The sequence below is a fragment of the Trichosurus vulpecula genome, chromosome 4 (genome assembly GCF_011100635.1).
Source record: "Trichosurus vulpecula isolate mTriVul1 chromosome 4, mTriVul1.pri, whole genome shotgun sequence".
NCBI classification, from domain to species: Eukaryota; Metazoa; Chordata; class Mammalia; order Diprotodontia; family Phalangeridae; genus Trichosurus; species Trichosurus vulpecula.
In genome coordinates, this window is record NC_050576.1 from 163,354,389 (window position 1) to 163,367,382 (window position 12,994).

Here is a 12,994-nt window from a genome sequence, read left to right on the forward strand (position 1 = left end):
TTAAGGGTTACCTAGTCCAACTGCCTCATTTTAGAGAGGAGGAAACGGAGATCCATGGATGGAAGCCCAAAGTCTGACAGAGATTAAGTGGCAGAAGCAGTATTTGAACCCAGCCAGAAAGAATTTTGGAGATCGTCTCATTTGCTACCACCAATGTCCCCATTTCATATATAAGAAAACTGTGCTCAGGGCAGCTAGGTGGTGCAGTGAGTAGAGCACTAGCCCTGGAGTCAGGAGGACCTGAGTTCAAATTTGACCTCAGACACTTGACACATGTATTAGTTGTGTGACCTTGGGCGAGTCACTTAACCCCAATTGCCCTTCCCACCCCCCCAAAAAAAGAATGAGAAAACTGTGCTCTAGAGGAGGGAAGGGTTTGTTTTGTTTTTAATGATTTCTCAACTCAACAGTAGCAGAGCCAGGAATAGGAAGTGACTCTCTCACTTCCCAGTCCAATGTTCTTGCCACTTCTCCACCCAGGAATTTTGCCATCTGAAATATTGCTCAAAATAAATAGTCTAAGATTTGGGCATATTTTTGTCATGGAGACTTTTTTTATTACAATCTTAGTCTTTTTTAAAGAACTTAACATTTACTCTGTGATGTCTAAGTCAGAAATGGCAGTTGAGCCCAGAGATGGCCCCAGTCACCCTACTTGGCTTAAGAATAGGTCTTTGCTTTCTTTTTTTCTCACCATCCTCAGTCCCCTGCAATCTCCCATCTGGCTTCCATCCTTATCAGTCAATAGAACCGTTTTAAGGTAGGAGTGTGATAGGCTAAGGAGTCTATTTATTGTTAAATTTTCAGTGTGAGCATTTACACCCTGGAAATCCACAAATCAGGGCTTCATCTATTGTTTTGTTGATTGTCTAGATTGAAGGAAGTGATAGGGAAAATGATGATAATGCAGATTAAAACTTAAAAGTGTGTGGAGGGCACTTTTGTGGAGAGCTGGTTGTTAAACATTTACCAGCACATCCCTGCTCTCTCTTAGTTAAAATGAAAGAGGTTTTTATTTGTTTGTTTTTAAATTCTCATGCTTGTTGGCCTTTCTCTAATGGAATTGGTGCTGCCCACCAAGGTCTTTTCTGTGAAATGTGGTTTCTGGGGCAGTTAGCTGGCACAGAGGATAGAGCATCGGCCCTGGGGTCAGGAGGACTTGAGTTCAAATGGGGCCTCAGGCACTTACTAGCTGTGTGACCCTGGACAAGTCATTTAACCCCAATTGGAAAAAAAGAAAGGAAGGAAGGAAGGAAGGAAGGAAGGAAGGAAGGAAGGAAGGAAGGAAGGAAGGAAGGAAGAAAGGAGGAAAGAAGGAAAGAAGGAAGGAAGGAAGGAAGAAAGGAAGAAAGGAAGAAAGAAAGAAAAAAAAAAAAAGAAAGACACTGTTCTCTCATGTTTCTTCTCCTGCAGGTGTTCTTTCTCACTGGAAGTTTTGAACTGAGGGCTACCTTAGTCACATGGGGTGGTTAAATATGGCTGCAGCACCAGGATTCCAGAGAGCAAAGAGATGAAATAGAGGTCTGAGGGGTAGTCTAGACACTGGAGAACTGAGCACTGACACACAGCAAGCTGTTGGGCCACTGCCTGATCCCCAGCACGTTTGGGGCTACTGCTGAAGCCCAGAAGGCTCTAGCAGCCCCCTTCTTCATCAGCCAGTTTCACCTATCTTTTCACCTTTCTTCCCCCTTCTCTCTGCCTGAGTAGGGCAGCATCTGATTCCAAAGCTTACACTGTTCTGTAAAATTAGTTTCTTCATTTCTGTTTAAGTAGTTTGAATGTATTTTGTAGGCTAGATAAATGTGATCTATCTAGCCGTTGTTGATCTTTGTATTTATTGCTTTATTTGTGAGTGGGGGCACTGCAACAAGGGGAAATCATGTTTGGGTATTGGTATTGATATACCTACTGGGGCAGCTAGGTGGCGCAGTGGCCTGAAGTCAGGAAGATGAGTCTTCTTGAGTTCAAATCCAGCCTCAGACACTTAATAGCTGTGTGATCCTAAGTAAGACACTTAATCCTGCTCGCCTCAGTTTCCTTATCTGTAAAATGAACTGGAGAAGGAAATGGCAAACCACTCCAGTATCTTTGCCAAGAAAACCCCAAATGGGGTCAGGAAGAATTAGACACAACTGAAAAATGACTAAACAATGATTATTGATATATAAAGATACAGAAAGGACCAGAGTTCAAACCCTGGTGCCCCAAAGTGCCAGGTCCTGGCGGGAGGCTAAAGCAAACTAAAAGAATCTTTTGTTTTTAATTCATTGATTTTCAGATATACTTTGAAAAGCCTGAACTAAACTGCCCTTCGGGTTAAAATGAGTCACAGTACTATTTTGCTGTCTGGGCCAAGGCTATGCTGTTGGGTCATCTGGACTTAATCACTCCCCAGTTTCTCATGCTTGCACAGAGAAAGTGCTCTGCAGGGGTAAAGGGGACAGCAGTCACTCATGTCAAAGATATATACTATACATTTTAGTCACAAGCCTGCAAGAGACAATTTGTATTAACTAATTCAAAACATTTTTGCTTAGAGAGAAAATCCCAAAAGAGAAATCCATCCTGCCTTTAGAAACCTCTGTCTGACACAAGCTATTTTCACTCACAACTTGTCAAATTTCTGACAAAGACAAAATTCAACAATGAGACATATGGCACCTGTCAATTCTGGAGTCACTCTCCTGACCCCCATTCAAGTTAACAGGTCAGGTCCCCAGAGTAAGGGTGCTTTCCTGTTGATTATCAGTTGATTCCAGTCAGTTAGCTGGACTTAAATAGTTTTTAGAGAAACAGATTATTGACTAAGAACCAAAGTACAAAAATGTCCGAAGCTGGGATCCCAATGTCCTCTATCTCCTGAGTCCCTGGGGAGAGTAGATTCAAACTGAAAATGGAAACTAGTCTGAGAGGTGACTGATTCCTCCTCCCTTTTAGAAATATCAAGAAAGCATTTTTACATTAGCCAAATCTGAAAGAGAAGTCCTTCTTAGTCCTCTTTGATTATCAGTTCTGAAATAGAGTCTTGCTCACCTCTCTCCAGATCAGTCCAGGAAAGCATTCCTTCCTAAAGTAATTAGGACAGTGACCACAGGGGAAAGAGGCCCCGGATTGATCCACCTAAGAATAGTTCTCTCTTTCTCTGTGCCCTTCAGGGATTGGGGTAATTATCAGAATTATCTTTTATTCCTTCAGTTAAAAGAAGAATCTTTTGAGCTGGAAAGGGAACTCTTAAAAGCAGGGGTTCTTAATCTGAGGATCATGAACTTGGTCTTGTCTTTTAAATATTTTGATAACTGCATTTCGATATTATTGATTTTCTTGGTCATCTTTCACACACTTAAAAACATTCTTCTGAGAAACAATCCATTAGCTTCACCAGGCTGCCAAAGGAGTCCAGAACACACAAAAAAAGATTAAGAACTTGTGCCTTAGAGGGGTGGTCAAAGAGGAATTCAATATTTCTCTAAAAGCATGCTGATGCTTGCCTTCTCAATAAGGAAGGGGAAAGAGGAGGGAGAGAATTTGGAACTCGAAATTTTTTTTAAAGATGTTAAAAATTATTTTCACATGTAATTGGGGGGTTGAATTAAATTTTATATTAAAAGCGTCCTGAAATTTTAAGTGACTTGTTCTGTTTGATGAAGAACACTGTTTACTGCTACCTAAACTCTGGACCCTTGCTCAGTCTTGGCTATGAGATGTTCTTTGTTCAACAATCCTAATAATTGTGAGTTCAAAATGACACTTTAGAGAGACATATAAGAGCATGAGGAGACTGTCCACTTGGACATTTTTCTCTCTAAGCAGGAATACTTAGGTTAAAATAATTACAAGCTGGATCTAAGAGAACTCTAAAAGACTCGTGATGGAAAATGCTCTCCACATCCAGAAAAAGAACTATAGAGTCTGAATGCAGATCGAAGAATATTATTTGTTCTCTCTCTATTTTGCTGTTTTTTCTTTCTCATGGTTTCTCTCATTGGTTCTGATAATCATTTAATATCAGTTTAGTAACTTCAATAAGGGCCAGAGCCTGAGCTAATAATCAACCAGAAGAAAAGCCTGGACCTAAGTCTTTGTTCTCTGAGTTTATTCAGAGAATACCTTTTCCTATGTCAATAAGACCAGATCAGACCGACTTAAGAGCGTTCTTTCCTCTGTCTATGGCCATTAAGGATGAGACCCTTAACCCAAGACACTATCTTTAATAATGTGACTTCTTCTTTTATGGGCATATACTATGTTATGGCAACGTTAATGGTAAATTAAACACAAACACTGGGTTGTAGTTTCGAGACCCTTTGTCTTCCTGTATTTACAACCTATTCAGTTTAGAAAATCCTTTCTTGTATCATGGTTAAACATACATGGGGATCATAAAATTGAGTAACACAGACATGCTGAGTTGCAACTGTTCTACAAATGTATTTAAACCTTCTCATTATTCTGTTCAGGCAGTCAGATTTTATCTGGCAGCATACATATATGTATGCTGCTAGTTTTAAGGGAATAAACAATACAAATTTACATATCACCTAGCTTGTTTGCCTCTTTTAACCAAACTTTCAGGTCAACAATTCTAATTCTTCTTTACAATATGACTAATGTGAAAATAGGTTTAATAGGAATGTATGTGTAGAGCCTATATCAGATTGTACACCATCTTGGGGTGGGGAGACGGGAAAGATGGGGAGAAAATTTGGAACTCAAAATCTTATGGAAGTGAATGTTGAAAACTAAAAATAAATAAATTTAATTTTAAAAATTAAAAAATAAAACATATCATATTAAAAAAAATCACAAGTTAATAAGCACTTCTGGCAGACTTGTGCCTAAAATGCAGAGTACAGAGGAGCCTTTTTACAACACTAGCATTTCCCCAGCTTCGCTTCTGGGTGGGGCACAACATTGGATCAGTTCACTGAAAAAATCAAGCAGGTTGATGCCCACTTGCCTTGGCTGCTGCTGCAATGGAGGACTCTATTATAGAGACTCTATTATAGGCTCTTGTTGCTTGGCCTTGTCTGGTACTTCTGACCTTTCAAAACTTATGAAGTCTAAGTCAAGAGGGAATGAATACATCAGGAACAGATATTACAGGAGGGCCATGCATTTACAGCCACATGGAAGTCTGTGTAGCTAGTACTGCCTCTCTCTCTGTCTCTTTCTCTCTGTGTCTGTCTCTCTCTGTCTCTCTCCTCCCTTAACTTACAGAAATTATTCGTCTTCCTTTGCTTGTTTGTTTGTTTTTTTTGTTTTGTTTTTTGGAGGGGGAAAGGCAGGACAATTAGGGTTAAGTGACTTGCCCAAGGTCACACAGCTATAGTAAGTGTGTCAAGTGTCTGAGGCCAGATTTGAACTCAGGTCCTCCTGACTCCAGGGCCGGTGCTCTACCCACTGCACCACCTAGCTGCCCCTCTTCCTCCTCCTTTGAAAGAGGACAGGGAAGAGAACAAGCTCCCATCTCCTTGTGCTTTTTGTGTGCACACTCAGTTCTGGCTCAGCAGCCAATTAATATGCTTTTTATCACCTTGTGGTAAGCCAACAGGAAATAATCAGAGAATACTTTCATGTGCTCTGAAGAGAGAAAATAAAAGCTACCATTCCATCATGCACTACCACCAAACTCACCAAACTTCCATGTGGGTCGACACGAAGAAAAGCGTACTGGGAAAGGTACGGAGACTGCACGAATATTAACCATAGCTACAGAGTTCAGGTCTTCACCTTTCAATGAGCATTATTCTTCGTCACCGTTGTTCACAAAGCAGGTTACTTAATTCTCTACACACCCGGTGGAATCATTTTCCTAAAACTGTTCTACCTCTCTTTATTCTTTCCTTAGAAATTGTCGTTTCAGAAGGGGGTGGTGATAGAAGGGAGGGGCAGATTGGGGGAGGGGTAGTCAGAAGTAAAACACTTTTGGGGAGAGGCAGGGTGAAAGGAGAGAGAGAATAGAATAAATGGGGCAGAGAAACAGGATGGAGGGAAATACAGTTTTTGTGGTTTTTCCCTTTTGTTCTGATTCTTTCTTCACTACATGACTAATGTGGAAATATGTCTAAAAAAAAAGAAAAATAAATAAATTCCTCTTTCAGCCCAAAGGTGAACACAAAATACTCACATCAACTGAATTAATCAAAGATTTCTTCCTTCTCTTAATAGGATAATTAATCTAATCATTTCTGGAAGAAGTCTTTCCTGGACTGGTTAGGCCCACCCTTCAGTAACTGGTCAGGCCTTGATAAGGATTTCGTAAAAAAGATTTCAGTGTAGGACATTGTTTGAGAATTGATAGTAAAAGAAAGATTGATAAGGTTTTCTCATTCAGGTGGTTCCAAGAACTTAAAGCATTGTTCTAAAGTTATTTTTGTAATACGTTCCCTAAGGCACTCTAACTCTCAACTCTGACCATTTCCACTGACTGTCCCTCCTGTCTGGAATTCTCTCCCTCCTTATCTCCATCTCCAAGTCTCCCAGTCTTCTTTCAAGTTCCAACTAAAAGCCCATTCTGTACTAGAAGCCTTTCCTGATCTCCCTTAATTGCTAGTGCTTTCTCTCTGTTGATTATCTCTGTACGTATCTTGCTTGCACATAGCTGTTTCTATGCTGTCACAAACATTTGTGAGTTCCTTGAAAGCAGAACCTGTGTTTGGTGGGATTTTTTTTGGTGGGGAGGGGACCTTTTTTTTTATCCCAAGTGATAAGCACATTTCCTAGCACACACTAATCATTAAAAAGTGTTTATTTACTGTTTATTGACCCTAAAGAGGACCTTGGACTGATTTTACACTAAAGAGAAAAAACTGCCTGATAAAAAGAAAAAATATAACTGTACTTGGCCCACAGGACACATATTCCAAAGGTGGGGGTCAGCACTTTCAGGCTAGTTGTGAGTCTTTATATCTCCTCCATCCTCTGAAACTACAAAACACAAGCCAACAGGCAAACATGGCTCTTGACCAGACATCAGCAAGTATGGGGGAAAGTCTGCAGCGGCATCCTATATATGTGTACCAGATATTCCATACATTGATATTGCTAAGATTTCTGGTTACTACCTTGCTCAGCAACATGAGGTTAAAACACTCAAACTGTAGGTCTCTCTGGGGGGAACAGTGTGATTCTAGACTTTCTTTTTTCACGTCCAATTTTATTTTGAGCACATAGATGAAGTTTTTGAATTTTAAATCTTTAGCCTGCCATTAGACATTTACTGAAGGTCATAGAATCACGAAATCTCATGGTTGGAAGGAGCCTTGATATATTGTCTTAGTTACACCTGGACAAGCACATGTTCTTGGAGTCATATATAAGAAGCCACCATCCCTGCTGAGAAGGGAAGAGGAGAAAGATCCCCAACTCTCCAAACCAAGAGCATGAGGGAATCCTCTAGGTATTCTGACATGCTCAAAATATAGGAAGAAAGAAAAAAGGTTAGATTATTCTTATTAAAGTCTATGGAGTGGAACACACTCTTTCTGCCTCAGTGATTAATCATCTTTATCACAGGTCACCAACCTCACCAACCACCCCAGGGCACCAGGATGCAGAATTATCTCCATGGGAAGTGCTTCTGCCTGTGCACACCAATCAATATGTGTCAGGCCTGAAGTCAGAAAGACCCAAGTTCAAATCCAGCCTCAGTTCAATCCAGGCTATGACTTATAAAAAGTTAGAGAGACATAGTTTCTGGTAATTAATAATTTTATTAATTATGCTAGTGGATAATTAATTAATAGTGGCACTCTCAAATGCCAAAGACCCCTCTGTAACTGTAATTCTCTAGTCTAACCATAATCCTGTTTTTTTTTTTCCGAGTCAGGGGTTGCCTGGTTCCTTGTCTCTAGGCAGAGTTTTTTCGCGTTTAAACTGTGCTCCCTGAATCCCAGACAGTGGGAAGAAGGGAGAGTGGTGGGGAGGGGGTTTGCGTTAGGGTTATAAGTAGGGGCTTCTATCCTCGCTGGGCATGCCCCCAACCTCTACCGTTTGGGTGACATCCTTTCTCATGAGAAAGAAAGAATAAACGCCTTTTCTGATTTCCAGATCGGACTTTGGACTCCTTATCGTGCTGTTGCACACACGTGTGTATGCTGCTAGCTTTAAGGGAACAAACAATATGAATGTACATATCTTCTAGCCTGTTTGCCTCCTTTGACCAAACTTTCAGGTAGACAAAGGAAATGGTAAACCACTCCAATATCTTTGCCAAGAAAACCCCAAATGGGGTCTTGAAGAGTCAGACATGACTGAAAACAACTAAATGATGACAACAAAAAAAAGATGTACTAAATGTACATGGTACATTGTGCACTGTGCTAAAATGCTGGAGATGGCCTAACCTCAAGGAATTTACATTCTAATGAAAGTGACAACATGTCCCCTAGATAGGTATATATAAGATCTATCTAGATAGGTATATATAAGATCTATACAAACCAGATGCAATGAAACTTTGGAGGGAAAGCTTTAAGGATGACGAAAGGCCTCCCATAGCAGGCATCTCTTGAGCTGAATCTGGAAGGAAACCTGGGATCCCAGGAGGCAGGATAGAGGAGGGAGAGCACTCTACATGTGGGGCACAGCCAGGGCAAACGCCCAGGGATTGGAGTGGAATGGCATGTATGGAGAGGAACAGCAAATAGAACCAGTATTGGCTGGATTGTAGAAAGCACAGAGGGTAGTGATGTGTAAATGACTGGAAAGATAGGAAAAGGAAAGACTGGAAAAAAAGGAAAAGTGAAGAGTTTTCTATGCCAAGCAGAGGAATTTATATTAAATCCTGAAGGTAAGATAGAATCACTAGAGTTCATTGAGTAGGCAGGTGACATGGCCAGGCCTACATCACTTTGGCAGCCATGTGAAAGATGTATTAGAGTAGTGAGAGGTGAAACAGGAGACTAGAGAGAAGGTTATTGCAATGGTCCAAAGGAAAAGCGATAAAGACTTGAAATAGAGCATTTGAGTGGAAAGCAAGGGAAATACCTGAGAGATGCAAAGATCAAAACAGCATGATTTGGCAATTGACTGTATAGTTGGGGAAAGGGTAGAGAATGAAGAGTCAAGGATGACATCAAAACTGCTTTGGTTGCTTGCTGTTTGTCCTTCATTCTCAAAGAGGACTATGACATCAGGAAGGTGATGTCATGACTTGCAAGTGAACTGAATATAAGTGAGGGAGGGCTGTGCAAAGTCACCAGCCTCACTTTCACCTCCAGAGCCACCATAGATCAGGATGACTAGGGATGAATCAGATGCATTGGGAGACTTTGACCTTTTTAAACTAAGGTCTTTAATAAGTCTCGGTTTGACGAGGCAATGCCCATGCAATGACTAAGCTTAATAAGAAATGAGGCAGAGAATGGCCTCTTTAGAAAAGAAAAAAAAATTGATCTGGGAGAGGAATATCCTCAGGGTTTCTGGCCCAACAGTTGCAAAGTTTACTGGGAAAATAGTAGTGCCCTCAAAAGAAATAAAGAAGTTTGGGAAAAGGGAGGAGGATGTAGAGAAGAATGAGTTTTATTTTGGATGTGTTAAGTTTGAGGTTCCTATGAGGTTATTTTGAAATCTAATTGATTTGAAATTAAATTCAAAATTAATTTGAAATGTCTAACAAGCAGAGAGGCATTTTGTGATGCAGGACTGGGGATCAGGATTGAGACTGAGACTGGATTTATAGACTTGTGAGTCCACTAAGGGCTTCTTAGTCCCCATCTAGTGAGGATACTTGTGAATTGACATTCAAATGGATCAGCACAAGCCAAGCTCCTGGAAAAGAAAGATCAGGGAGCCTCCATAAGTGCTCCTATGGACCCTCAATGGCAAGAGAGTGCTGCTCTAGAAATAAAATACTTTCCGTCAAGAAAAGATAAAAAAGGAAAAAAATTAAAATCATAAAGGACAATTTTACAAAATAAAAATTTAGAAATATTTTGCAATGAGATGAAAAGGGTAAAAATTCTTGTAGGAAGGTATATATCAAATCCTAACTTAGAAATGAAATAATTCCAGTGTAAAGAGAAGCAAATAAATAAAAATTCAAAAATGACAATAAAATAATTATTTTAAGAGAATTTTTTTTCAAAAATTCCAGCTGAAAGGACATATCTTTAATCTCAAAACTAACTTCAACATTAAAAAAGATTGCAAGACTTCTAAACTGAAATTTCACATTCACCTCTGCCTTATACTGTCTGATCATCTTAGAAGGTCCAGATCTCTTGGCCAGCAAGGTCATGACTTGGACTTTTTTAGTCTTTTTAGGTGCAGCATCCTGCTGAGGGTGGGAAGGGTGTTGTTATAAGGTCAGCTTTCACTGCACACCCTTGGAGGACTCGGGATCCCAGGGACTCTCAAACTCATGAGGTTATCTCCAAAACTGAAAACACGAATTTCTCGGGATTGCTGTTTACAGACCTGTGCTCAAGGAAGAAACCCAAAGAGAGAAGAAGACAGCCAAAGGCTTAATAATAATAGCTAACATTTCTACAACATTTACTATGTGCCAGGCATCGGGTTATATCATTTGATCCCCACAACAACCCTGGGAGATAGGAGGTATTATTATCCCCATTTTATAGAAGAGGAAATTGAGACAAACAGAGATTACGTGATTTGCTCAGGGTGACACAGCTAGTAAGTGTCTGAGGCTGGATTTGAACTCAGGACTTCCTGACTCTAGACCCAGTACACCATTCACTGCACCACCTAACTGCTCCTTGTAACACTTCAGCAAAACACAGTACATATCCCTCAGCAAGAGGTCAAGGACCACATTCAACTCCAGGGATCACTCCTGTTATACAGATTCAACTCAGTGATCTAATTTGTCAGGTCTTTTTGAATCCCAACTTTGTCACCCAATAAGTTAGCCACTCCTTTCAACTTTGGGTCATCTACAAATATAAGCATTTATGCCTTTATTCAACTCAGTGAAAAGCATTAAACAGCACAGATTCAAGGACGGAGTCCTAGGGCATTCCACTAAGGATCTCTTCTCAAGTTGGTGTTGAAGTATTCTTTTAGACTGGCTAATCAGCTGGTCAACGAGCATTTATTAATTATTTGCTACATAGCAGGCACTATGCTAAGCACTGGGGATACAAAGAAAGGCAAAAACAGCTCCTGCCCTCAAGGAGCTCACAGTCTGATGAGAGAGACAAATTGTAAATAAGTAAGTACACATGGAAGATATATGCAGAGTAAATAGAAAGGCAGGATTTGACCTGAATCTTGGAGCAAGACAGAGAAGGTAGAAGGGAGAGGTGAGGGTATTGGTACCAGCCAGCACAAAAGCAAAAAGGTGAGAGATGTGGTGAAGGAACTGTCAATAAGCCATTGTAACTGGATTGTAGAGTACATGGAAAAAAATCAAGGTATAAAGACTAGAAAGTTAGGAAGGGATAGGTTATGAAGGGCTTCAAATGCCAAACAGAGCATTTTGCATTTGATTCTGGAGGTAATAGGGAGCCACTGGAGTTTACTGAGTGGAGGAGTAATGTGGTCAGATCGCTTTAGTGGATGGATGGAGAAATTATTGGAGTGGGGAGATACCTGAGGCAGGCAGACCCACCAGGAGACTATTGAAATAGTCCAGGTATGAGATGATGAAGACCTGCATAGGGTGGTAACAGTGTCAGAGGAGAGTAGGCAAAGTATTTTAGAGATGTTGCAGAGGTGAAATTGATAGGCCTCGACAAGAGCTTAAATGTGGGATGGGGGTGGGGGGCTGGGAGATACTGAGGAGTCCAGAATGATGTCTAGGTTGCCAGACTGAAGGACTGGGAGGATGGTGTTGCCCTCTAGTTGTTGTTTGTCCTTCATTCTCAAACTGGACCATGAGGTCAGAAAGATGATGCCATGATTGGTAAGTGAATTGGATTTCAGTGAGGGGGCGCTGTGTAAAGTCACCAGCCTCACCTTCTTCTCCAGAGCCATCTGGGCCCAGTGGCAAGATATGGATCAGGACAGCTGGAGATCGCGACAAACGCAGCAGGAGACCTCGGCCTTTTTAAGCTAAGGTCTTTCCCAGGTCTCAGTTTGACTGAGGCAACACCCATTCAGTGATTAAGGCTAGGTAAGAAATGAGGCAGAGAATGGCCTCTTTCACCTAGTCAAAAAAAAAAATCAATCTGGGAGGGGAAGACCCAAAGATATTTTGGGGCTTACTGGCTAGATTTCTTTCTTAAGGACGATGTCTTAAACCCAAATCACTCCGGCTCTCATTAATTATAATAACAGATCCCAGCCTAAGCCCCACCTAATCATGGTTTGGGCCCTGATTGGCTCAGAGTGAACGTAGAGATCGGGTTTTTGTTTTGGCTGGAAACCCTGAGGGTCTTCCCCTCCCTGATCAATTTTTTTAACTAGGTAAAAGAGGCCATTCTTTGCCTCATTGTTTACCTAGTCTTAACCATGGTTGCCCTTTGTAAGAGTGGGGAGGGTTTAGAGATAAAGATGAGTCCCAATTTGGACATAATGAGTTTACGATCATCTACTGGCCATCAGCTTCAGGATGTCTAAAAGGCAGTTAGAGATGCAAGATTGGAGGTCAGCAGAGAGTTTGGGGCAGGATAGGTAGAGTTGAGAATCATTAGCACGGAGATGGTAAATCCTTGGGAGCTGATAAGCTCACCAAGTGAATGAGAAGAGAGAAAAAAAGAAGACCAAACTCTGAAGGACACCTACCATTAGAAGGCATAGTGTAGAAGAAGATTCAGCAAAGGAGGCAGAGAAGGGACAACCAGATAGGTAGGGTGAGAACCAGGAGAGGATGGTGTTTGGAAAACCTAGGGGAAAAAGGAGTATCAAGATAGAAACAATGATCACCATTGTCAAAGACTGTAGAGAGCAAGGAGAATGAGCTCAGGAGAGGTATCAGGGGGGGAAAGGCCATAGGATTTAGATACTAAAAGATCATTATTAACTTTGGAGAAAGGAGTTTTCAGTGGAATGATAAGATCAGAAGCCAGGTTGTAAGATGTTAAGAAGA